The following is a 26814-nucleotide window of genomic DNA, read 5'->3' as shown; positions in this document are numbered from 1 at the left end:
CCCTGATTCTGCTTTCGCTGTTTTAACCATCACAGATAATCCAACAGTGCCAATAACTGATGATGCTGTTGCTGCTGCTCGGAGGGAGAGAGCATCCCAATGGGAAATTGCAGGTGGTCTCTCCACAGAGAGGTGGCAGGACATGGCTTGATATCAGAGAAAGCAACATGGCACAGTAAGGTTTTACACGGCTGGCTTTGCCACAACAAATTTGATTCTGTTTGGTATCTTTTGCATTTAGAATGCCAACAGATTTTTACCCTCACCCCAAACACTGACTGAAATCTGCTTTGGTAAAGCTCAGCAATACACCTGGGATAACTCAGTTGGTAAAGCACGAGACTCTTAATCTCAGGGTCGTGAGTTTGAGCCCCACGATGGGTAAAAGATTCCTGCATTTGCTTGTGGTCCCTTCCAGCTCTACAATTCTATGATTCTATAAGGCAAATTGACACAAGAATCAGTCCCAGTATGTTTCCGAGCACAATTCAAAGTGTTGGTGCTGACCTTTAAAGCCCTAAACGGCCTCGGCCCAGTATACCTGAAGGAGCGTCTCCATCCCCATCGTCCAGCCCAGACACTGAGGTCCAGCGCTGAGGGCCTTCTGGCAGTTCCCTCACTGCAAGAAGTGAGGTTACAGGAAACCAGCCAGAGGGCCTTCTCAGTAGTGGCGCCCGCCCTGTGGAACGCCCTCCCTTCAGATGTCAAGAAAATTAACAACTATCTGGCTTTTAGAAGACATCTGAAGGCAGCCCTGTTTAGGGAAGTTTTTAATGTCTGATGTTTTATCGCATTTTTAGTGTTCTGTTGGGAGCCACCCAGGGTGGCTGGGGGGACCCAATCAGATGGGCAGGGTATACATAAATTATCATTATTATTATAATAAGTATTCATTTATCATTCTATTTTACAACACATATGTTCAAGACAAGATTTTTGCCGCTTCTATGCTTATTATTTCTTGTACTACACGTTTGTATGTATGATTTTTTAAAAAATAAATAAATCCCCCAAAAAACAATAAAATGTAGAATCATAGAATCATAGAGTTGGAAGAGACCACAAGGGCCATCCAGTCCAACCCCCTGCCAAGTTAGGAATAAAATACCCAGCGGGCAGGGCAGGGGGCATGGACTTATTAGATCTTTTTATTTGAGTCCCGAGATCTACCAACCACTCTTCCTTCCTTTTTATAGCTACTACAAACTGCAGACTAGGGTTTCCATCAGCCCCATTTTTTTTTTCATTCTCCTGGCTGCCTCCTTCCAGGTTTGGTTTTGCTGCTCAACCAAGCAACCAACCTGAATATGAGTTCCAATTAATCAAAACCTTGCATGCATCCTTTGCGACTGCCTAATGAAATAGCCGTGTTGCCTAAAAAACAAAACACCCATTGCCACCCCCAACAGAGCCAGCGCCTTCCTTCCCCAGAAATATCTGACAATCGGAAGGTTTGGCTGCAAAGGATACACTGGGGCTGCCAGTCAGCAAACCAACAAGTAGTGTCCACCGCTCCGGAAAATGGAGATCTGGGTCACAGCCCCGATGACTCAGACTCCCTGTGGCAGTTGTGGTGCCAAATCCGGGTCAAGCAGCCAAACCAGGTCACTTGGCTTGCCCTGCCTCTTCTTATCTTCTGGGGGCTCATGTGCCCGCCGACTCTACTCCAGGCAAGAAAGAAATCAACACAGAACAGGCAGCAGATGCAGCCTTTTGGAAAAGTGACAGGCGGCAAATGTACAGCTGAGGCCAGAAACTGCCGCCGGGGAGTCCGGAGGAAAGTTTTAAGCTGCGATGAAAATGCAGCCTTTGCACAAAGGCCTGGTGCGACAGGGCAGCCATTGCCCACAAGCATTTACAAAACCATCTGCTATCTTCCCGTGTTGCATGTAGACAGGACCCTGCCCTGCTGCAGAGAACATTTACTGAATTCGTCGCAACACTAGAATTTGGGGACATCCCATGAAGCTAAAGAGCGAAAGATTCGGAACAGACAAAAGAAGGTAGTTCTTCACACACAGAGTTTAAATTACAGCATTCCCTCTCCTAAGATGCAGTGATGGTCAAAACCATCCTGCAACAAAATGGTTTCTGGGCCCAATGGGCCTTAGCTCTTATTCGGGGTTCAAGGGTGCCTAAAAGTGAACTCTTTGCCTACAAGATGACCCCAGGTTCTATCCCTGACATCTCCAGGTAGGGAAGAGGAAGAAACCACCTGGGGTTGTGGCCATCTAAGTTCTACTCAGAGTAGACCCACTGAAATCAATAGGCCTAAATTAGTCAAATAGAACTATCATTGGCTACAGCCCCTCGCCTCAAGCTCTAGGGAGATGCTGGGCTAGAAAGACCAATGAGCTGACTTAGTAGAAATTTTAAAACAGTGCAGCCGATGACCCAGACTCAAATACGCCACATTTAAAAAATCCATTTGTTCCAAGGCCTTACCCAGGGTCCAAGCTCCTGGAGTCTTGTTATCAATAGCTAGGCTAAGTCCTGGAGTATGAATACCATACTGGGATCTGTATTGAGGAAGGGCAGTTTTAAAATATATTTTTTTAATAATAATAATGAATAAATAAGAAAGCTACCTCTGAGCATGTGCAGAATTCCTTTCCTCCACCCCTCAACCCCAATGAGCATACTCAGCACACATTTTTTGAGTTCAGGGGCAGCCTGCTTCTGACAACACGCTTAGGCAGGATTTTCAGTTTAAGGATTAAGTCCACGATCCATTACCTAAACACACATGCACAAATCTGATTTCCTCCTTCCCACTTCACTTGTTCCAGCTAATTCCCAAAGTAGACTTTTTAAAAGCTTTTTTTAAAAAGTGCACTGCCACATTTTTAGCACGTTCACCTTGAGATTTTATCACTAAGGGCTTTTAAAAAAGGGTGCGGGGTCTTCCCTTTTCCAAACTGTTCCCACCCTTTAGACTTCACCTCTGCAAACTTCCGACTGCAGGTCCAGTTTGGCTGCTCGCTCCCCAAGCGAAACAAGAAACCTCAGAGGGCAAGAGAGAAAGCTAGCCAACAGTCAAAGCATCCAATTTTGCATTTTACACTGAGGATCTGGGGAGGGAAAATTCAGAGTGGGAGAAGCAGAGACAGGAAATCAGCAAATGTGTTCAAAAATTTAAATGTCAATTTCTTTGCTTATGTTACCTCATCAACAATTACTCTTTCCAAAGTATGTAAGTAGTTATGTTTGATGGTGCAAATATATGTGATGTGTGTGTTTATTTGTGTGATTTTAAACAATAAAGAGACAAATTCGCAAAAACAATTACTCTTTCCAGAATTACCACAAGGCAAATTGGCTTGTGGTGCCTTCCCTGGATTTCGGGTATAGCTGCCTTATTGGGTTGTCGGGGGGGGGGGGAGTTGAAGGAAAACATGAATGCAACCTTCCACACTGTTGAGTATATTTCACACACCTTTGGCAATAAGAAGTGAGATTTTCCGCGTGTGCCAATACCAGCCGCTATTGTGCTCTGGCCCTCAAAAGCATCCCAACACCAAACCTAGGAGCATCAGATTGGCTAATCCGCAGATTACGTGGGCCAATTGACTAGTTTATTCTTAGCTTTGGACTGCCAAAGGGAGCTTATACTCTTAAGGACTCCAGCTACGGACCTGTACACTGCCTGTGTTTTTTCAACGACAAGAGACTCCTCCCCACCCCCATCCCCGCTCCCAACAACAATGAGGACTAGAATCCTTTTGTTTGTTAAAACAGATAATAAAAAAATAGGGATTTTTGATTTCACAGCCAGCCAGATTCTATACACAATGGAAAACCTGTACTTAACTTAGGACTCGCAATGCACATCTGGCTTTTAAAATGTGGGGGGTTCCTCTCACAGCAACACCTCCACCCCCTCCCCAGTAGGCTTTTTTAGTTTTTTTTTCTGAGGGCAGGATCCTGAGTGCCAGGCCAGGGCTTCTTTTTCAAGGTCTGGAACACATCTCCTGAACATGTGCAGAGTGTCCACCATCTACAATTAGTGAGCACTTTAGGGGGAGCAAAGTTACCAGGCCAAACAGTGCAGCTTTCAAAGGAAGGCTTAAGTTCCAGCACTCCTTTTTGCAGAAACTGTGCACTAATTGAAGCATCATTTGATATTTTGCATAAAAGCTACAAGCAGTACATATGTCGCCACCCCAGCAGAGCAAGATTTATTAGCTATGTCCAAACAAATACAGGGACTTCTGCCAATATTCTTCATTGCTGCCGCCCCCCATCACCCTAAAAAACCCTTCTCCTTGCACTGCTAATACCATGAAGACTTAATCCAGACACTGATTGGATTGAGAGCCAACAGCAGAAGGGGCCTAAACAGGCACATGAGCCAAGAAAGCAGGACATCTTCGCACCGCAAGTGTGAACTCTGCAATCATTTGCACTCCCCACTCCAGCAACCCCTAAAAACAAACCCAATTTGAACAGTGCTGGGGAAACCCTTCCCCACAATGTCATATATACAACTTTTAATGCAAAAGAGAACACCAAATCAAAGTGTAAACCCTTGTCAGGTGTGTCCAGCTATACATTGCCAAAAATTTCCTGAATATCACCCCCCAAAAGAGGGGGAATAGCACTCGGCCTCAGAACACCTGGAAAGATTCAAAACCTCACTTGAGGTAAGGGGAAATGGCTAACAGTCTATTTTATGCCACAGGGCCACAACACCACAAATCTAGGCCTGAAGGAATACTAATATGGGCTCGTCGTGGCACGTATCAGCCCATATTTCCAAGGAAGACATGGAGCAAATGTCTGAACGACTGTGGCAGTTCAAAAAAAGACTTTAGGGAAGAATGGCTGGCTATAGACACGAGGGGCGTTCATTAAGACAGACTGAGACAAACGAAACTGGGCACAGTTATTAGTCCATCTCTACATAGCTACCAGCAAGAGTCACACACTTCTCCCATCGCTTTATGCAGCTGTGGAGACTTCATCTGTAGAAGTCGGCAGGTTGCCTCAGAAGCCACAACTTGACCTCAGAAATTAGCATTTCATCATCTTGCCCTTCAAAAATAACTTCATGGTTGGAAAGAGGTGGAAGTCCAGTGGTGTGAGGTCAGGAGAATAAGGAGGGTGAGGAAAGATTTCAGTCACAGGACCATGCTTCCATCGGAACAACATGCAAGTTGTGAATCAAGGCATTATCCTGCAGAAGGCAGACACCTTTGGTCAGCATACCACGCCTCTCGATTTTGATGGCCTTCCGCAATTTCTACAGCAGTGAAGCATAGTATGTCCCAGTAATTGTGGTACCCTTTGCCAGGAAATCCATCACCACTACTCCACGCTGGTCCCAAAAGATCGTGAGCATGACCATGCCCGCTGACGGTTGGACATGTGCCTTCCTCGGAGGTGGTGAGGCAGAGTGCTTCCATTGTTTGGACTGGGATTTAGTCTCTGGGTCATAATGATGGACCCACGTTTCATCCTGAGTATAATCTGGCGAAGAAGTCATCGTGGTTTTCGTGACACATGGCCAAAAGAGCCTGTGAGCATGTGACTTGTTCCTGCTTCTGGAAAGGTGTCAGCAGCCAGGGAACCCACCGTGCAGACACCTTTCCCATGTGCAAATGGTCATGGATGATTTTTTTCTACAGTGCCCATGCTGATCTTGACATCTGCAGGTAGTTGGTGAACGGTTATGTGGCGATCCTCCAAAATAGCGGCCTCCACTTGCCAGATGGTGACTTCATCAATGATGGACTGTAGTCGCCCAGGAATGGGAGCCGTTCCACTGAAGTCCGACCACACTTGAACTGACGGTGCCAGCGCTTGACTATGTCATACAATGGGGCATCTTCCCCATAAGTCCCTTTCATCTCATTGAACGTCTCCCGTGGTGTGCACCCTTTCAAGTACAGGAACCTGATGACCGCTCTGCTTCAACTAGTTCCATTATCAGACGTTACTCCACCTTAGCACCAGTAACAGAGAAACTGTTAGGAGTTCAGCGCTACAAGTTACCACGTTACCTATGGAGAAATGTATCATTATACATGTGCAATGTCATCCTACTACAATAACAGGAAGTGGGTCAGGGGAAATCTTTAATGAGCGACCCTTGTAACCTCCTGAGGTTCAAGATCATGGACCTTTCTTAAAAGATCGGTTGGGGGGGATATTTAAACTGCAGGAGTGACCCTTAATCTTGGCCTAAAGCAAAAACTGCCATTGCAGGACTGGAAAAAGCAAGCCCAGAAATCCAAAACCAGGCAATGGACAACTGGGAGAATCGCAGTTGGTGAAATAATCTGAAGGCGAGAGGGTTGCCAAAATCTGCAGGATGCCAGGACCTCCTCCCCATTTTTATAACCTGGGCTAATGAGACTTCCACTGAGCTTCAGCTGGAAAGCAAAGATATTGATTGCATTCCTCAGGCAAAGGCAATTATAATTCCATTTCATTACTTCCAAGTAAAGGAAAATTTAACACAGTTCTTCACCTTATATGGAAAAACCAAATGAAAAATTAAAAAGTCTCTTTCAGGACTTGAGTAATGAAACCCTACAAAAAAAGGATTGAGTTCAAAATATATATACTGAAAAACTATGAAACGTGGATATTCAATACCATTTGTTTTTCCTTTTTAAACCGGCAGTAATCAAAGAAGGAACCATGCCAAATGCTACTACTCATGATGAGGGAACTAGGAAAACGCTTACAGCCCTGAATCTGGGCCAGGATGAAGAGGCAGAACTGGAAATAATGACCAGAACGATCTGGAGAAAGCACAGAACCATCTATACAGCTGGCAGAGGAAACCAAAGAAAAACAGATAAACAGCAAAAACAATGGCAACCTGAGGAAGCCATTCTGTCAGAAACCAAGCTGAAAGGAAGAGTTTTTATGTCTTCCTCTGAACTGGAGAGATAAAACTACTTTCTCTTGGTCGGTAAGATGTAATGCAAAAATTATTAAATTCTGTTGAAATAATGGTAAAGCGTCCCTGTAAATTCACAAGGGGCGGAAGAATTGTGGGTACTTCTGTTCTGTCGTTGCTGCTGCCGCTGCCCTTATGTTCTTCGTTGCAGTAGAGTGCACCTTGCTAAATTTTGGTTAAAAGTACATCTGTGTCATACTTGCTTTTAGGGGGTCTCGTCAACCTAAGAAGGCAGCCCATCCAGGAGAAGGAAAACTCTGATCCAATCAACCTCCACTGCCTTGTGAGAAAAGCTTCGGGAGTAAACCCCCGAGGAAAAATTGCTACAAAAGGCAGGGGGGGAAACATTTGGGAACCACCAACAGAGATTACACTCTCTCTCTCACTCACACACACACACAAACACACACACACATTATAATAACATGCTACTCATACAGTTTATAGTTTAAGCTCAAAAAGTCTAGCTGATCCAATTGTTATAAACAGTAAACTTTCCAGGTCCTTCGGACCATGCTTCTGTTTTCACTACCGTACATATAATGGACAGAACATGGAAGCTAAACCTGAATCCACTACTTAACACATTGTCGATAAATTGAAGGAAGAACTTAATAATTTTATTCTTTCTTAATCAATGACACTGGAGACCTTTCTGAATGAAGTCTTAGTGGAGGACTCAGTGAATGCGGTAAGAGAGGTCATACAGTATTTCAATTAAATATGCACATCTTAAAAGGTCAAGAGAGGCATCAAAATTTAGTTTCCTCTCCAAACAGAAATAAAGAAACCTGAAGACAACCACAAACAATCAGGCAACAACAATAAAAAATATGCAGGACATTATTACAAAAGAACAGAATTGACAGGTTTAGAAATTAGGAAGATATCATATGCAAGGCAATACACTAACCAAAAATACTATGAGTACGGTGATAAAAATTCAAAAATTCTAGCTTTTCAACAAGCTCACAAGGACATGATGGAGAGCAACAATACAAGACAGTGGGAGAAAAATTGCAAGCATTCTTTTCAGATTAGATGTTCAATCAGATATTCAGATCAGAACAGCAGATATTATGCAAACCAACAAGTATTTAAATGAAGCGAAACTAAATGCTCTAGAAAGGAATCAACGAAAGCATTTAACAGAACCAATATTGGATGGAGATACTGTACTACGAAAGCCTTAACAAAATTACAGCTTTATAATCCAGTTCTATAAATCCAGGTTTTATAATCCAGTTCTATAAAACTGAGCAACTGAGCCCTAGAATAAATATATTATTCAGTTCTATACAGTACTGCAAGGAGACCCAATCCTTACTGCATGGAAGAAACCTGGGAAATTTCCTATCCAAGAAGACTAATGCAGGCTCATAGATCTCATAAACCAAGATGCTAAAATCTTTAGCAATATTTTAGCACGTAGATTAGCAGTATTAACACCTTTGATAATAGATAAAGACCAAATATGCCCTATTAGACACAAATACATAGCTGACCCAATTATATGGCTGATATAGTTCATAATACCAAAAGAATGAAGAAGCAATCTCTATTGCTTCATTGGGTTCCAGCAAGGTGTTTGACAAGTTGAGCTAGGATTTCTTGTACACCTTGCTGGGAAAAATGCATTAATGGTCTTCAAACACGTCTAGGCCAAGCTAAGGTTAGGTTAAATGGATGGGACACACCTAGGTTCCGGGAGGAGGGCATGAAACAGGGCTGCCCCCTTTTCACCACTGCTTTTTTCTCGCCATGGTAAAAAGGTAAAGGTAAAGGAACCCTGACAGTTAAGTCCAGTCACAGGCGACTCTGGGGTTGCAGCTCTCATCTCGGTTTACTGGCCGAGGGAGCTGCCGTTTGTCCGCAGACAGCTTCCGGGTCATGTGGCCAGCACGACTAAGCCGCTTCTGGCGAAACCAGAGCAGCGCACGGAAAACCATTTACCTTCCCGCCGGAGCGGTACCTATTTATCTACTTGCACTGGCTTGCTTTCGAACTGCTAGGGTGGCAGGAGCAGGAACCGAGCAACAGGAGCTCACTCCATCGTGGGGATTCGAACTGCCGACCTTCTGTTCAGCAAGCCCAATCAGCCCATGGTACCAATAGCTAATAAAAAATGATAAAATGGCTCAGTACAGGAAGTAAAGTCTGCTGCACCGGCACATAAAATAAACCTCTTTGTGGACAATCTAGCCTTGCTGGTCAATCCCAGGACCTCCCAATTTTCCAGGGCAGTCCCAGATTTACAGAAGTCGTCCTGGTTTCTGATTTGATACTAGAACGTCCAGCTTTTCCCTAGGACATCCCTATTTTCATCAGATAAATGTTGAAGGGTATGGAATCCTAAATCCTCTTTACCAACTGTTCTTGAGGAAATTACAGAGTGTTGGGAATGGAAATCAATGATTTTTTTTAAGTAAAATAATGTACACCAGTCTCTCCCCCTCATACCAATTACATTTTATAGCAACAATCTAAAGTCAAACTTTGTGCCACGATGCGGCCCACTATAAATAATGTTAACACTTGTTACAACCCACTTGGATTTCCTTGGAACGAGGCGCTTTTAATTTTAAAAAATGCAGCAGCACTTCTGTTCCTGACACACCACCCAATTGTTCCCCCAAATATACTGAACACTTGCTAATTTACAAATCTGAACCAAAAATCTCGCACCAGCCATTTCACCAATTCTTATTCCCTTTTGTCACTGTCCCATTTGTTTTTGAAAATATTTGTAACTTAAACTAGGGAACAGCCGTTTAAAAGCTGGAAACATTAAGGACTAGGAACAGTCGGGAATTTATATAAAGATATGGCTCCTCTCCCACAAGTATGCAACTAAAAGGAAAGCTGGGAAACGCAGACTGTACAATTTTATGCCCAATTCTACAATTTTATCTGAAGCCACCAGGGTGAACCAGAGCGAATCCTAAATACTGTTCTCAGGAACTGCTATCAAACATACATAAGCTCCTATGTGATTCAAGGACAAGTGGCCTTAGCTCCTTAAAATCAATATGGCAAAGAGGCCTGGGTTGCAACACAGAAATGTAGGACTGGCAAAAAAAAATCAGTGTCAGCAAACACAGGAGAAAACAGTATAATTTTTTTTTAACACAGATAGCATTATGAGCTCATAAAATGTGAGAACAAGTCCACAATCAGGAGAGGCTGCCTACAAATGGGGTCCTACAATCCTAATTAATGGAGTCACAAGAAAGGTTCAGTTTTTTAGGAAGCTAATTATGAGCAAGTCTCATTACAGGCCAGGATGTACCTTGTGATCCCCAAACTGCATTGTTAAACTTGTTTCTTGATTATTTAAAAGAACTCATGTTTAAAGACTCCTCTTCGTGACAGCAGCCAGGCAAGTCCTAGCTCAGCTTTAGGAGACAGCAAATTTAACACTGGAGGCTTGGCTGGGAAAAGGTATGAACATTGCTCTCGTGGAAAAACTGTCAAAGCAGCTTAACACTCTAAAAAAAATGCAAATGTCACAAGATTGTTTTCAGGAAACATGGTATATGTTTATTTCATACATTAGGAAAGTTGACACAATGACAAAACCACCAGGAACTCACGGTACTCTCTGGAGCAAGATGCCAAAATGAGAACAACAATATTGTATTCAACAATTACAACCGGTCGTGGTCCAATACACACTTCTATGTATCTTGTATAACATGGAATCACTTGGAGGGAAAGGGGGAATTGGAGAAATGACCTTGTGTCCATTTGTACTTTTGTAACTATTATGAAAACGGCAAAAATGAAAACTATCAAAAAGTGTTCCCATGCTCAAATACAGTGGTACCTCTGGTTGCGAACGGGATCCGTTCCGGAGCCCCGTTCGTAACATGAGCAACACATGAAGTGCCGAATCTGCTCATGTGTGCAACGCGATTCGACGCTTCTGTGCATGTGCGAAGCACGATTTAGCGCTTCTGTGCATGCGCGAATTGCCGAACCCAGAAGTAACCCTTTCCAGTACTTCCGGGTTCGGCATGTTCGTATCCCGTGACAAACGCAACCTGAAGCAATCGTAACCAGAGGTACGACTATACTGCTAGTGCAGCATAGAGAAAGTGGTCGTGGAGATAGATATGCTCTTGCTTATTCTCAAGCTCAACAGCTGTGCATCTTCCAACCTTTTCTTCCTTCAAAGATGATGACAGGACCAACTCCAGGATTTTTTAGGAATTGATGGGGGTACGCTTGTGTTAGACCCCCCTGCCACAAAGGTGTCCCCCTGTTCCTGAAGTTTGTAGGGACTCTGGGACTTACTGTGTTTCCTTTTTCTCTCTACCCACAATTCCATGGAACACTTCAACTCTAGGTCATAAGTGAGGATGAAGATGGCTTTCTAAAGCCACTCAGCGCCAGAGTGTTTTCTAGGCCCAGAACGGGCATCAGTGATTGGACACCTGAGGGGAGCCTTTTCTTCTGCCCAAAATGCTATATGGGCAGCCTTTGCCAACAGCTGTGCTGGCTGGGATTGATGGCAGCTGTAGTCCAAAACATCAGGAGGGTACCAGTGGCAAAGGCTGTTGTATGGAACGCCCCACAGACAGAGATACCCACTAACCATGGGGCTAACTGAGGTGGTCACCTCAGATGGTGTGCTTGAGGCTGGTGACCGCAAAATGTGTCACAATGGGAGACAAGCAGGTCTATTTCTATTTAATATAATTTTTACTGAGTTTCAGCACACGTACAGAATATACAGTAGTACCTCGGTTTAAGAACTTAATTCGTTCTGGAGGTCCGTTCTTAACCTGAAGCACCACTTTAGCTAATGGGACCTCCCGCTGCGCCGCCAGAGCATGATTTCTGTTCTTGTTCTGAAGCAAAGTTCTTAACCTGAAGTGTTATTTCTGGGTTAGCGGAGTCTGTAACCTGAGGTACCACTGTATATAGAATAAAACCGTACCGTATTCAGAACTCAAAAACATCTGTCCCCCTTCCTTCCCAGCATCCACTCTCTCTCCCTCCTCTCACTTCCCCAGAGAGTTTAATGCCACCAGCACATTCTAAGCAGATTCACAATACTTGGCTGCAGCACAGACTCAGGAAAGAAATCTAATGCACATAGTACCTAAAAGAGCCAAGTAGATTTGTATTGGCCTTGGAGGAATTGGTCTATTGCTGCCTTGCGTATTCACATCCTAAATCAAGCAGTGAAGTTCTGGTGTTGGGTGCGCTTTGCGGGAAGGGAGTTCTCTCCAGCAAGTTTCATTCACATGACCCACAATGCACAGAGCAAGGCCATGCACTGAGGAAGGGTGACACGTGCAGCTGCACATACTAACACTCCAAAGATCTGCATGCACATAACAAGTGCTTCTTTCTCCATCATTCTCTCTCTCTCTCTCTCTCTCTCTCACACACACACACACACACACACACACACACTTGAGATCTTGGAAATGCAAAGTCACCAAGAGATCAGTACATTCACATTAGGGTCAGCAATCAGCTCAGCATCGCTGGGCATCTGCTGAGGCCCACAGCCCAGCAAGGGGCCTGTTGCTGACTTTTGCTGCTGCTCCTCTTCCTCAGAGCACACTGGAGAACCACTGCCAATCAATGGGAACAATGCTGAACTAGAAGGGTCAAGTTGTCTAACCCGGTAGAAGGCATCTTCCTATGTCCCAGTTTAAATCAGCCCTTTATTTAGAATCATGAGGACTGGAAACTTTACCTTTCAGCAGCTGAGCACTTGGTCTGCATACAAACTGTCCCAGGCCCAATCCCTGGCACCTCCTGCGTCAAACCCTGGAGAGATGCTGCCAGTGTTATAAGAAAACAGGAAGCTGCTTTATAGCGATCCAGACTGTTGACCCATCTATATTGTCTAAACTGGCTGGTTTCAGTCTTCTTCAAGGTTTTAGGCAGGAAGGCTTTCCCTGTCCTCCTTGGAGATACCAAGGATTGAACCTGGGACCAGTGCTTTATTTTCAATCGGAGCACAGTTTTGGCACCTCTCAGGTGGGTGCCATTGCCAGCCACCACTCCCTTTGCCTGCTTGTCTTTACCTACTTCTGAGAAGCCCAAAATGAGTTGTTGTTCAGTCGTTCAGTCGTGTCCGACTCTTCGTGACCCCATGAACCAGAGCACACCAGGCGGGCCTATCCTTCACTGCCTCTCGCAGTTTGGCCAAACTCATGTTAGTAGCTTCAAGAACACTGTCCAACCATCTCATCCTCTGTCGTCCCCTTCTCCTTCTGCCCTCCATCTTTCCCAACATCAGGGTCTTTTCTAGGGAGTCTTCTCTTCTCATGAGGTGGCCAAAGTACTGGAGCCTCAACTTCAGGATCTGTCCTTCTAGTGAGTACTCAGGGCTGATTTCTTTGAGAATGGATAGGTTTGATCTTCTTGCAGTCCATGGGACTCTCAAGAGTCTCCTCCAGCACCATAATTCAAAAGCATCAATTCTTCGGCGATCAGCCTTCTTTATGGTCCAGCTCTCACTTCCGTACATTACTACTGGGGAAACCATAGCTTTAACTATACGGACCTTTGTCGGCAAGGTGATGTCTTTGCTTTTTAAGATGCTGTCTAGGTTTGTCATTGCTTTTCTCCCAAGAAGCAGGCGTCTTCTAATTTCATGACTGCTGTCACCATCTGCAGTGATCATGGAACCCAAGAAAGTGAAATCTCTCACTGCCTCCATTTCTTCCCCTTCTATTTGCCAGGAGGTGATGGGACCAGTGGCCATGACCTTAGTTTTTTTGTTTTTGTTTTTTTTCCCCCAAGCCAAAACAGAAGCTGGCCAGCATGTGCAAATCTATCATTTTTATTAGATCTATGACTCCACCCAGCTCCTAGCCACTCCTAGGCACAACTGGTCAAGCTACAGGGAGGGGCCAATTCATATTTCCTTTTCTTCAGTCAGTCTCCCATGAAGCAGTGGCGGGCATTAAACTTTCCAGCCAGGCCTCTCCCGTTCCACGTGTGCGTGTTTGTGCGAGGGCCCTTCCGAGCTGCCCTAGCTGTCTGCCTGAATCTAAGAGAATGAGGGAGGCGGGGACACATTTATTTTACCTGCACCAGAACCAGGGATGACCCCCCCCCCAAAACCAGCTAGTGAGGCAGCTTGCTGTAGATTTTAGCAGCTGTTGTCAAACCGGCATCCGTTGGGGGCTGCTCCGAATCGCCCGTCAACACTGTAAGAATTTAATGGTGGATTCCGGCACCTATTTTTCTTGGAAAAAAGCACTGCCCGGGATCTTCAATGCAGATGCTCAACCCCAGACGCATGACTCTCCTATGCTAGATGGACCAATGATCTGACTCAGGTAAGGCATCTTCCTGTTCCACAAGAGACCCCTAAGATCTAGAGCAGGCATGGATTTAAAAGGTCAAGGACCCCTGGCCAGTTAAGTCCAGTCAAAGGCGACTATGGGGTGTGGCGCTCATCTTGCTTTCAGGCATTTGTCTAAAGACAGCTTTCTGGGTTATGTGGCCAGCATGACTAAACCACTTCTGGCGCAACGGAACACCCGTGACGGGAGCCAGAGCACACAGAAATGCCGTTTACCTTCCCGCCACACCGGTACCTATTTATCTACTTGCACTGGTGTGCTTTCAAACTGCTGGGTTGGCAGCAGCTGGGACAGAGCAACGGGAGCTCACTCCATCGCGGGGATTCGAACCGCCGACCTTCTGATCAGCAAGCCCAAAAGGCTCAGTGGTTTAGACCACAGCGCCACCCGCGTTTTTATACTCAAAACACACAGAGGACGGTATTCCATCCCGGTCCTCCTCAGGGTAGACCCACTCAAGTTATTGGACATGACTCATTTCAGTGGGCAGGGCTCTGCTGAACACAACCTGTAGCATCCTGGAGGGTCTGCATGTCCGCAGACTTACATGTGGTGCACCAATCCACATCTACACCCAGAGAGACCAGTAACTGTAGAGGCACAGATCTAAAGGAGCCATAGGTAAAAATCCAGATGCCCAAGAAGACACATAAACATCCTCACCCTCTCAGAGACAAGGAGAAAGAGTTAAAAGCCCTATTTGCACAGGCATCAGCTTCTACAGGTGGCTAAGATGTTTCGCCACTGAGACCCTGATCCATTTGCCAATGGGAACCAATCCTTTCCCTTCCCCTACATTCAAGTGGGGTGGGGGTGGGGGGAGAGGAGAAAGCTTCCTTATGCCTGTATTACAAGCCCCCCTTTCTCCCTTCCCCCTTCCAGGCCAGGCCAGCTGGCTACAAGCAGTGGGGAAGGGGGCGGGTGGGTTGATTTAAACAGAGCAGGCAAGCGGAGAGTTGGGCTTTTTTGCAAGGGACAAGGGACTAAGACAATAGCAAGCGTCCCAAGGTACCCCCAAGGGGTGTCCACCACAGAGAGGCAGCTGGAGCAAGACAAAGCTGGGATGGCAGAAAGCCCTCCTAAGACACACAAAGAGGGAAGGAGCCAGCGGGACAGGACTTCTCTCCTCTCAGCCCCCTCACCCCAATTTCATTTGCTGGGGGGCATCCAGTCATGGGTAGGGCTTTTGGAGATGCACAACACAAGCCAAGCTGGGGGCGGCTACCAAGATCCCTGCCACAGCCACAGCCATAATGGATGGCTCAAGACACAGCATGTCTACATTAACAATCTGACTTAGCAACACATACACAAACCCTCCAACCTCCAAGGCTTCGCCCAGCAAGCAGGCTAGTTAATACAAATAAATGTGAACAAGCAGCTTTGTGAACGGATGAGCTGGACCTCATAGTGGAACCCCGATGCCTGTGGTTGCCCCAATTTGTCTGTTTACCTAATGCAATGGACCTCCTAATCTGTGCTAGCAAATGCCATGCAATTGGACCCATACCAAAAGGTCACATTTATCAAATGGCTGCAAATTGTCACCATGCTGGCTGGGGCTCACGGGAAGCTGCAAGCCAAAAGGTACTTGGTTTGCAAAGGCTGATCTACGGGGCTGCTGACGTCACCGATGCCAGCGGGTTTAGTTTTTTTAGCCAGGACGCACCAGAGCTGAGCTCCAAGGCATATGAGAAAGAAAAGTGCTTTGGAACATGTGCAAAATGCATTTTGGGATGTCTTCTCATTTTCTCAGTTATGTACTGGTGAACATATGACAAGCCCTGCTGAATCAGGCCACAGGGGGCCAACCGATGAGAAGCCCCTTAGCAAGACCTAAATACAGCAGTAGCAGCTCTCCCTGGGATTCGCCCACCACTGTGGCATAACCCCCCCCTTGTTTACGCACTCATTTCTCAAACAAATGCTTAAGAATTCGCATTTTGCTGTGAAAAAGCCCAATCCAAGAAAGTAGTCTGCCACCACCAGAATAAAAATGTTAAACCCCATTGTCTCTCTTGCTGTTTTTTTTGCCACCCTTCAGCCTTTTACAAGATCCTGGAATGCCTTCCCTTCTCACTTCCCCCTTCACAGCGATTGTAACACCAAGTGCCATCTGCATGTCTCTCAAAGAGCCATCGCAGGTCAAACACCGCAGAGTAAGCTTCTGTGTCACCTCAACACACAAGGCTAGTTCTCAGCGGCCGGTCACCAAAGGAGGAGACACTCAATAGTCTCTGCGCAACTGTGAATCAGCTTTAAAATCCATTGCAAGAATGCTGGGGCGAGCGGGGAGAAGAACATGTTCTAAAGAGGTTCCCAATCACTACTACTCTCAGAAGAGGAAGAATGCAAAAATGAGGAAATCATTTTATAAAAAATGAGAAAATTGTTCCGTGTTGGAGTCAATTCACTGGGGAGGGGAGAAAGCATCTATGTACCATGTGTATGTTTACATGCCACAGAACATTACAGTATGTATGAATGTGCATATATAATACACACACAGGCTATAATTGTGCATCTCAGTAAGCCACATTCCTGGCTTATTGTGGTAAGTGTACAAAATTCTTACAACATAAGCCATAAGTGAACAGCATTCTCCTGCTTGCTGCCCAATTGCTCCTTCCTCCGGCGCAAGCAGGAGAACCAACCAGGAAGGATTGGCTTTCCTGTTACATCCAAACTGGGGGTCGTGGTTGGTTGCTCCCTAACGAGCCATGATCAGCAAGCTCCAACAAACCGTGAGTTCAGGTTGGGCAGCAAGTGGGGCCTGTTAAGCAACAACAAACCACGATCGTTGGATCAGGTGCAAGAGGAAATGGAGGCTTCTTGGTTTACTTACCATGTTTGAGCCAGCAAAGCATCAGCAATCAGGTGGCATGCCTCATGAGCAAGTTACCATTTCAAAGCAAACCAGAATAAGCTAGAAACCCATGGCTCACGATGTGCTAAACCATCTGTGCAGAAAGGAGAGGGGAGCAAACAGATTGACAGACACAAGACCCTTTCTCCAGATTTTTACTAGTTTAACTGACACAGAGAATCCTGGAAATGAGAGGTTGGTGAGTAGGCCAACCAGGTTGAAAAGACCAAGTGGGCTCCAGTTTTAATAGCTGTGCTACACCCTGCTGAAATGCCCTCTTCCACATCAGCATCTGCATCATCATCAGCATTATTATTATTATTATTATTATTATTATTAAGAGTCCTACACCTGTAGATCTCAGGGTGGTTCACAACATAGGATTACAATTAACATATTAATACAATTACAATTAACTACTGTACTACTAGCCTATTAAATCTGCAAGAGCCCCATTCCCTTTTAATTCTATTTGCATATATATTTGTATGCTGCTATATCATTCTCATATATATATATATATATATATATATATATATATATATATATGCTGTTTATAGCAATAAAGGCAAAAAAGCACAATTCAAAATGCAGGCCCCATGACCCCAACATAAGGAGCGCCCTCAGTCGTGCTCCCCATTGACCGATGTGCTGGTGGGGAGCGACAGGCCCATCTTCGGCTGATGCACCAACAGCACAACAGCCCCTCTCTCAATTCCGACCCCCCACTCCTCTTGCAGTCACCACTGCGCAATGCACACCCGACAGGGTGCTATTGTTTATGCACGTTCCCATCCCTTCTCCTGTGCTTGCCAGGCCGTAATTCAACAGATGCTGCACTCTGCACCCACCAGTACTTTTCGTGTATAAGAATGTATTATTTTATTGAAAAACCATGCAGAAAAATTGGGTTGTCTTATACATGGCTAGTGAATAGGCTGGACGTTTCATTGGTTGCTGTTGCGGCTGTTAGCGGCTATTGTGTGTGTTATTGGTTGCTGCGTCAATGGGTGGTGTTGATCGGCTGATGCTGCGGCAATTGGGCAGGCGATCGGCAGCAATTGCGATTTTTGGCAATCCCCCCTAAAAAAAAGCTCAGCAACCCTGGGTAATTCCCCCCGCAAAAAAGCTCACCAACTCCCCCCATTTTCTGAAATTTGAGTCCCCAAAAATAAGGGGTGTCTTATCCATGGGGGCATCTTATAGACTGAAAAGTAAGGTAAGTGTGCTTAGTAGGACAGCGCTGGGTTCCAGTGAATTCACTATGAAAGTAAGGTCCAATGCAGCAGCTAAGCAGGCGGCAATCCAATCACCCCCTTCAAAGAGTGAAAGTATAGTTGCTCCCCATTTCTGACATTCAGGAGCAAACGCTGCTGCTTACGCAACCAAGAGCAATATTCACACACAAGAGGGGAATATGAAGAGGCCAGAGGAGGGGACTCCAAGGTTTGTATTAAGTACCAAAGGAAATCATTATAGACACAGAATATTGATAGTTTTCGAAGGGCAATGGAATATCCTGGAAAGGGGCATGGATGACTGGCAAACACTGCAATGTTTCATTGCAGCCTGCATGCGAATAGCTTTTTAAAGGATTCCAGCCAGATCCTATTTATGTTGACTAAAAGTAAGCCACATGGTTCAGTGGGATTTACTCTTAAGCACATATGCATAGGCATGCAAGCACCCTTTATAATCTTTAACATTAGGGCCGGATCGTGCCCTAAATAAAAATTCTAAAGGGCTCAGTACCGAAAGGTTATATAGAGAATATGATTATTAATAAGAGACTGATGCAAGGAACTAATTATACGTTCATTCCCTCTAAGAACAAAATCAAGTGGTAGAGGAACTCAGTATGGAAGTGAAATGGGACCACTCAAAAACAGGGCAGTGGTTTCTGCATACAGTACTTAGGGGGCCTTCCTAGGCAAGTATTTCAAACTATTTACTGTATTGGCCTGAATATAAGCCGCAACCGCAAATAAGCCGCACCTTTAAAATTAAGGGGGGGGGGAGAGAAAAACAATACCAGGGCTGCTTCCTGCGGGGGGGGGGGGAGCCACAGCTCTTTGCCAGCAGCGTACGGTCACGAATATAAGCGGGGGAGGGGTGAGTGTGGGTTATATTCAGGCCAATACGGTAAATGCAAAAATTGCAAGAATTTTAAAAAACTTTCAAATACCAGCCTGACAAAGAAATTCCAGGCAAAGAAAGAAAGAACTAGTAGATAGTGCCCGGTGTTGCTTGGGAAATGAAAAAAAAATGCTGATATTTATATTTATAGATAATAATGTAATGTGTCAGTTTCTAAGGCTGTGCACTGCCACCTTGACCTGCGCCAGTGGACACCCAACTGGAATCCTGCCCTGAATCAATCTGGGGGCATGGCTCATGTTTACTTAAGAAAGTTTTTAACACCCTGTGTGGTCAGAGGGGGGAAGATGATGCTGTTTCTTCCTACCGCCACCTTGATGATGTTGATGAGAGAGGGAAGGTTCAATCCTGCTGGGAGCACGCAGGGGACCAACAGGCCCGCATCCTTCCTGGGTACATGCTCTGTGCAACTCGTGCCCCAGCAGTCGTTGCTGGTGCTGCCACCACCTCGCAGCTCATGGCTGCCGCTCACGGAGCTGCCACAGCACTGTAGGAAGTACCCACCTATGCCAGACCCACCTCACTCATCATCGCCCACCCGCCTCCCCCAAAAAATCATCTTCTGCTCCAGCCATCACCACGGGGGCTATAACCAACAGACCCCAGGCACTGAGCCAACACAGGGGCAGTAGATGGTTCTCCTCTTCCCCCAGCCCCCTGGTCCTGGGGTAAGGTCTCCTCCTCCCACTGTCTGACCTCTGCGGTCTCAACCATCCTTTTTTCAGTTCCGATGGGATCTGCTTCACCGGCACATTCCCTGCGGGTAACGTACTAGCAAAGCATAACCCTGCAACCTGCAGGATTCCACCCTCTAATCATCAGTTTGACAGCATGTGTGTGTTCCCCTGCTGGGAACAAGTATGTCCCATCCTGCTCTTTGCAGAAACTGCCTCCCCTTCTTCCCACCCAGTTCCCCACCTGCTGAGAGCCCTTGACCACTCCCAACCTGGATCTTCTCAAATTGGCCTGATCCGGTTCAACTTTGCCATATTAGCTTCCTGCCAAATTTGGTTAAAATCAGCTTGGAACAGTTCAGTCCTCCATCTTGATTCAAAATGGCATCCAACAGTATCCAAACATAGAGATTATGCATCCTTAATCTCAGAAACCATAACACTAAATTTGGTAATACCTTCCTAGGTGTCCAAAACAGTGCAGTTTGGTTGGCCTTCTGATTCAAAATGGCATCTAACAGTACCCAACTGGATGAGGATATCTTCCTAGGTGTTGAAATCAGTGTAGTTTGGGAGGTTCTGGTGTGCCATCCTTGATTTAAAAAATGGTGTCTGGGGGTTCCAAACAATAGGCCAAAGCCTGCTCCTCCATTTCAGGAACCTTCATGTCCAAGGGGATAAAGGTGTATTCAGAGGTTTCCTAATTGGCGCAGTTTGGAACATTTCGATTCAAAATGGCGTCCGATGGTATCCAAACAGAAGACCCAAAAATGGCTGCTCCACCTCAGGAAACATCGTGCCAGGTTTGGCAACAATATCTCAAGAGGCATCCAAATGCATAGAGAGCAGGAAGGCAAGCAACTCAAAATGTATTTCAAAATATATAGTAGAAGAAGATGCTGAGATGGCACTTAAGGGAGGGAGGGAATAATCACCACCAGTGTCTGGTCTGCAAGGCCTGAAAAGGCCTACAAGGCTCATGTTTCTGGCTGGTTGAAGCTCTTAACATGAACAAGATTCTTAGGGGCTATGGGATGCACTGTTAATTTTTGCTGAAAGTCCCACTTGTTCTCTAATAGTGCTAAATAAACAACCGATTCTTTCTTTTATGCAACAACATAGTCCAAAATCCTCATCCCCCCCTTTTTTTTAACAAGCCAAGAAGGCATTACTCGGGACTATTAAAGATTGCCATTAAGGGATAAACACGAAAGCCCCAGGTTTAAAATTCTGATTCAGGTATATTAAGCCCCCCCACACACACACACACATATTTGGTATTCCTCCATCTCTCAATGAATTTTCACTGATTTTCCCATGTTTCCAGGTGTAATCCTAAACATACTTACCAAGACATAAAGCTCAATGAACACAATGAGCCTTATTTCCAAGTAAACATACATAAAGATTGGTTTTGTATGAAGCAAAAAAAAAAGTGTTTTTTGGGGGGGGAGAAGGGGGAATTACATAAATTGCAGCATCATCAAATTTTGAATAGTGATTGCATTTTAAGTTATAACACCCAACAGCTGACTTCTTGTTATTGCTGGCATCAGTCCGTCTGGTACTGGGGGGAAACCCACCCTCCCATCCAATTGTTTTTTATTATTTTTTGCAGTGGCATGAATTTATCCTTCCAAAGAATGTAAGGCATCTTGGGGGAGGGGGGTGGAACTTCAAAGAGACAGACGGAAATAAGCCTTACAGTAAGAACACTGTTGATATCATTGCAGTGTAGCCTTCTTATGAGTTGGGGCTAGATCAGATCACCTTAAGCAGCAAATTTGGGGTACCCGCAAATGGCATCATAACGGGAAGGCACCAAACCTGACCCATGGCATGGGTGGTGGAGAGAATTTGGATTTTCTACCTCAGGCACCAAACCCAAATTCTGTATTTCCACAGCCTCTCCCTACTGTAACTGACAGAACAATTGCCTCCGTTCTAAAACAAACAACTACCTGGCCTCTAAGGTCAAAGCTTTGCCTTATATCTAACCCCACAATAATCCCCTGCCCACGTGGTCCTGGGGTGGACTGAGGGAAAGAGGTTTTTTTAAACACCTTTGTAGGCCAAAGTGGCTTCTTCTCTTTGATCCTCTTGAAAACGCAGCAGCAGCTTGGGAGTTGCCCCACCACGTTGTGAAGAGGGCATTTCTTGGCAAAACAAAAACCAACAAATTACTACACACGGGGAACACACAGGTAGAATCAGTTATCAGCCCAGAGGCTGGAATCGAGAAATGGCAGGCACAGGCCGAGCATAAGGATGAAGAGATCCCCCGCAACTTCTGCCAGTGGGAGCATGGAGCCACTAAGCGGTTGTCCACCAAGCCTCGACGTCAGCCAGGCCTCCGCGCCCTCCACACACACACACACACACACAAAACCACTCGAACGCCATGCCTTGGGGTGGGGGCCAGGTGGGGGGGGGAGAATCTGCCACGTGATAGAAGCAGCTAGTTCTCTGAGCAAGTGCAGAGTGCCCCCACCACTGACTTTCAACTGCAGCACATTAGGTGGTGCGGTTATATGCTGGGGATGGGAGTCCTCCAGCAGCAGAAGCCTCCATTCCCAGGGAGATTCCTTTTTCGTTTGAAACGGCGAATCAGAGCCCAGGATCTGCTCCATGCTGCTGCTGCTGCGGGGCGCGGGAGAGACCACGCTATGAGAGGAGCGGTCTCGCTGCCCGCTTCCCTTTCTCTGTCTAAAACAAGGGCCATCTGGCCAGGCGAGCGGGGGATGGGGCTGAGCCAGGCCGGCTGTCCGTCCATTCCGGAGCGCACACGCCCTCCGCCCCAGGGCTTGGACTGCGGCGCCCGCACTCTGCTCTACCTCCAGCATCGCCTTCCCTCCCCGGGCTCAGCGGCCCCAAAGCGGCCGCCGGCCTCGCCACAGGTCTCCAAGGAGAGCCGCCGCGCGCCCTGGGCGGGCCTTGGGCTCGCCAAGCGCGGCGCTTCTCGCCAGCCAGGTGCCGCACTGGAGAGCTGCGCCCCCGGATCGCGCCTCCTTGCCGCCAGGGCCCCGGTTGATTGCCCGGCAGGATCCCACTGCCCTCGATGCGGAGACAATAAACAGCCCCTCCTCCTCCTCCTCCTCCTCCTCCTCGCGATCGCGGCTCACCGACCTCCTCCACCTCCTCCGGCAGGCGCCCGGCGTCTCCGTCGGCTCAAGGCGCGCCCGGTGCGCGCATCGCCGTCTCCCGTCCGCTTCTCCAGCGTCAGCATCACAGGTGGCGCCGGGGCGAACCCAGGCGGGCGAGCAGTGTGCAGCCTCTTCCTCCTCGCCGCCACCGCCGCCTCCACCCGTCGATGGAGGAGCAGCACCAGCGGCCCCGGCTGCAGAATCGGCTGCCCAGCCCCGGCTTGGCTTGCCGAAAAGCCCCCGCCTTCAGCCACGATGCTGGATCAGTCATTGGGTGCCTTCCCCGCCATTCACACGCAGCCGCTGGGGGAGCCCGATGCGCACGAGGTCCCTGCTGTCGGGGGTGGGTGGCGAAAGAGGGGACGCGACGCTTCCAGGGAGCGGGGCCGGCTCTGAGCTCAGCCAGGGAAGGGGTGGGTCTTCTCCCAAAGGAAGACGCATTTTCCTCGTCGGGGGCAGCCCTGAAGTCGCGCAAGACCGACCAGGGGGCTTCTCAAGGCGCGCGCTTTGCGCCTAACTGTGAGGGTCGTCTAGTGGATGAAGATGTGAAAGATTCTGCGCATGTGACATCGGAGATGCTAAAGTATGGTCAAAAGAGAGGTCTCCCCACCCCTGGGTAGGGGGCTGCAATGCGAATTCTGCTTTGCTTCCAGTGTTGGGGGCAGAAATGCTTCATAGACTCATAGAATTGTAGAGTTGGAAGGGACCCCAAGGTTCATCTAGTTCTAGTCCAACCCCATGAAAGGCAGAAATCTCAGCTAAAGCATCCATGACAGGTGGCCATCCAGCCTCTGCTTAAAAATACCCAAGGAGAGTCCACCACCCTCTGCGGGAGACTGTTCCACTGTCAAACAGCTCTTACTATAAGAAAGTTCTTCCTGGTGAAAGCAAGCTTGCTCCATCTTACATGTGACACTTGTGACAGCCCTTGAGATACTTCAAGGTGGCTATCATATCTCCTCTCCACTCTCTTTTCCAGGCTAAACGTACCCACCTCCTTCAACCGTTCCTCATTTGGCTTGGCTTCTGAAGACTAATTGATGGAAATCACATTCCTATTTATAGGACAACATCTGGAATGCGGCAGGTTCCCCATCCCTGCTGTGGAGCCACTGCCAATCACCCCCAGAGTAGACAATACTGAGCTAGATTTGCTAGTGACCTGACTATAAGACATTGGCAGTGGTGGACCTTGCAGTCTGATATTTCAGCAGTGCCCTGTGTGGCGCTAAATTTTGCCCCCCCCCCCCGTGCCTCTTGTGCTCTATTCCACAAAATAGTTGCAGCGTCTATGGTAGCTCCCAAGGTTCTGCACCCAGTGCAATCAAACCAGTCTTGCTCTCCTAAATCTGCTCTGACATTGACTAGCTTTTTATGCTCTTATGAAGGGAAATCAAAGTGGATTAAGACCCAAAGGAAGTAGTCTTTCTATTTCAGCCCCTAACTGTTCTGCAAAACATTACATCTGACTCTTGTTTCTGCAAACATGTCAGACATTTAAAGCATGTAGCTCCCCCCCCAATAATCATGGGAATTGTAGTTTACCCCAGGGCTACAATTCCCATACCCTGAACAGACTACAGTTCCCATGAATCTTTTTTTTGGGGGGGGGAGTCATGTGCTTTAAATGTGCAAATTTACAGTATGTTCTCAATGCTTATAAATTAAATATTGATCCTACACCCCACCACCTCACTTTGCCTATACCCCACAACATCCAAAGTGCCAGGGCAACATGCTGTCCTTGCTCTAGATAGCTGGCTCCACATCAAATTACATTAGATATGCTGACCCTACATCAAACCATGATGGATGTGCAAGTATGGAAGGTTTTACTTCCTCACGAGCAGCAAACAAAATATTTAAAAAGGTGGCAGTTTTCATATTGTAGAAACTCAGGGCACAGCCACACTTCCATTTGCCCTGCCACTTTGCCTGTGAAAACCTGCAGTTTAGAGCTGAATAAGAACAAACAGCAACTGGGTTTTCTGTGAATTGACGTTTGTGCCGATTTAGTACTAAAGAGCAGTTTTTCCAAAGGAAAGCAGTGGAGCAAAAGCAAAACCACTCGGACTTGTCTAGGCATGGGACAAGTGGAAGTGTTGACAAGGTCTCCGTGTAATTCCCTGGAATAAATAGAAAGGCAGCAGTTTACAGAAAGCAACCCATCCATAACGGATCTTTGGAACTCCTGTCCAGTGATGCTGAGAAGGCAGCTAGCAGAAACAACTTTACAAACAATTGAAGTGGAATTTACATTTATGTACATTTCAATCACCCTCCGAATGCTCTCCACTGCTTCAAATGTGATAAAATCCACAGAAGCTTGCGTTCTTAAGGTGTTGCAGAAGTCTGCTGGTTTTGGCTTTGATCCTTCTCTTCATCTGCAACATTCACACTTGGGACAAAAGGAGGAGAAAAGCACAAGCCTGCTTTTTAGTGTGAGGTGTGAAAAAACTATGTTTGCTGAATTGATGGATGAGTACTAGTGCAATATCCATGTTCCTAGACACAGGATTACGGATTTCTAGACACTGGGGACTAACAGCAAGGGATGACTATTGCCTTAAGTTGGTGTCTTGTTAATGAGCACCCCTGGAGCTAGCTGCTCAGGAAGACAAGACACTGAGCCGTGTGGGGCTTACCCATTCATTTTACCCAGCCGGAGGATTAAATTTCCTTTCTTGGTTTTGTTGGGAATCCATCTTTCAAGGTTTCATGATGTGTTAAGACTCTATCTTAACATGTTGCTTTAAATGCATATTTTCATCCCATGCTTGCTTGTTTGTTGTTACCAGTTTAACCCTCCCTCCCCTTAAAGCTGCCCTTTGCTTCAGAAAGGGTTGGACTAGATAGAAGATTGTGAGTTTTTGTCCCTTTCCTATATTGCAATTTTGTACCATGTCTTTGTTTTATTTATGGCTGGGCAAATTTGCTACTTCAAAAAGCCAATAGCAAACTCTGACTAATAAAATGAAGTGCTCAAAGTGTATTATTCCACAAAGAAGCAATTTCAGCAAAAAATCTGATGAAGACGTATTTCAACATAAACAATCCTACAGAGCAAGTTGGGTCCTACTCCCCATCGGACATCTTTGCTAGGCTGTCACCCTGTGACAAAAGTGTGGATCTTTACTGAAAAATGTTATGCCAATTTAAAACCCTCCATACCCATATAACTGAGAGTTAATTCAAAAGCATCAATCTCTACCTGCTCAGCTAGCCTAAGCAAGCACTACACCCACAGCCCATGTCAAGAGATTCCAAAGAATGTTTGGCATTCATTTTACCTTTGATTCTTCTTGCCGCCTTTGCTTTTCTCCCCAAGCAGCAAGTCTAATATACTCAATTTGTTATTTCAGGCTTAATGAAGAAAGACCCTAAAAGCACAAGACTTGGAAAAGAGAGCATCTGCAATCACTGTGGCAAAAATTGTCCTGCTATTGCAGGGAGTTAATACAAAACTTCTGTGATGGGTTTGCCCATTTGCAAATATTCATAATGTCTAGTATCAGAGAAAACAGAATATAAGCAGCTGTCAGGACTGGGAAACAGTTTGCTAGTTGGGCTTTTCTGTTATTACATCAACTTGTTGTGGGCAGAATTTCTTGCCTATGCTCATCACCAGGGACAGCCCACCAAGGAGACAAGGTGAGGCGATCACCTCAAGCAGCAGGATTCACAGGGGCAGCAGATCCCGATGTAGATCTTTATTGTTTCCTTGTTC

General features: G+C 46.2%; 1 protein-coding gene across 2 annotated transcripts in view; it reads right to left on the bottom strand.

Annotated features, from left to right (window-relative positions):
• The window catches only part of SPTBN2 (spectrin beta, non-erythrocytic 2), an 89699-nt gene extending 66290 nt beyond the window's left edge, over positions 1-23409 (bottom strand). The window contains exon 1 of one of the 2 annotated variants that reach the window (XM_033174451.1): positions 23071-23409. The gene's annotated coding sequence lies outside the window, so the exon portion shown is untranslated. The remainder of the gene's footprint in view (positions 1-23070) is intronic. The other variant, XM_033174448.1, reaches the window with a different exon arrangement.
• Positions 23410-26814: the final 3405 nt, after the last annotated feature.

This window comes from Lacerta agilis, chromosome 17 (assembly GCF_009819535.1).
Source record: "Lacerta agilis isolate rLacAgi1 chromosome 17, rLacAgi1.pri, whole genome shotgun sequence".
NCBI lineage: Eukaryota > Metazoa > Chordata > Lepidosauria > Squamata > Lacertidae > Lacerta > Lacerta agilis.
The sequence above is the reverse complement of the archived record's forward strand: the minus strand, read 5'-3'. Positions and strand labels throughout refer to the sequence as shown.